A 946-nucleotide genomic window follows, 5' to 3' on the forward strand; every position below is an offset into this window, starting at 1 on the left:
GGCACCGGCACTCGGGCCGCCTGTCAATGAAATAGACAACTAGAGAACTCCCCGTCGCATCCTTGCCCCCTCCGCCCGTGCTTGATCTATCGGGGTGAATCCCGACCTCGTCGGCGACTATGTGGCGATGGTGGTTAGCGATGGTCTCGACTCTGTGGAGTTGGTGGTCAGGGGTGGTCTCGGCCATGTGGCAACGGCGTCGTCTCCGTTGGCGAAACGATGAAGAGATGGGTATCGCCGATTCCTCCCTTATTTACATTCTTTTCACCAGCATAAGCGGGATTTCGTCACCATTTTTGTCCTCACTCATCACGGCCAATACGCTCTTTTCATCACGCGCGTGTCCATCGGACAATAGTTGCAGCAGATGGCCCGAAGGGATTTCTCTCCCGCTTTGTTTCTCCCGAGAAAGATCTGTTTTCCATGAAGAAAATAATTTTTTTTGCGGGGACCATGAAGAAAATATTTGCTAATCGATGTGCCCATCTATTACTTGAGTAATTATTAATTATCTTGGCTGGATTTTCCCTGTGCATGCATCCTCGTTGTTCTTGCTCTGGTGGTTAGCGATGGTCTTGACTCTATGGAGTTGGTGGTCAGGGGTGGTCTCGGCCATGTGGCAACGGCGTCGTCTCCGTTGGCGAAACGATGAAGAGATGGGTATCGCCGATTCCTCCCTTATTTACATTCTTTTCACCAGCATAAGCGGGATTTCGTCACCATTTTTGTCCTCGCTCATCATGGCCAATACGCTATTTCAACATGCGCGTGTCCATCGGACAACAGTTGCAGCAGACGGCCCGAAGGGATTTCTCTCCCGCTTTCTTTCTCCGGAGAAAGATCTGTTTTCCATGAAGAAAATATTTTTTTTTTGCGGGGACCATGAAGAGAATATTTGCTAATCGATGTGCCCATCTATTACTTGAGTCATTATTAATTATCTTGG

This window comes from Triticum aestivum, chromosome 2D (genome assembly GCF_018294505.1).
Source record: "Triticum aestivum cultivar Chinese Spring chromosome 2D, IWGSC CS RefSeq v2.1, whole genome shotgun sequence".
Taxonomy (NCBI): Eukaryota; Viridiplantae; Streptophyta; class Magnoliopsida; order Poales; family Poaceae; genus Triticum; species Triticum aestivum.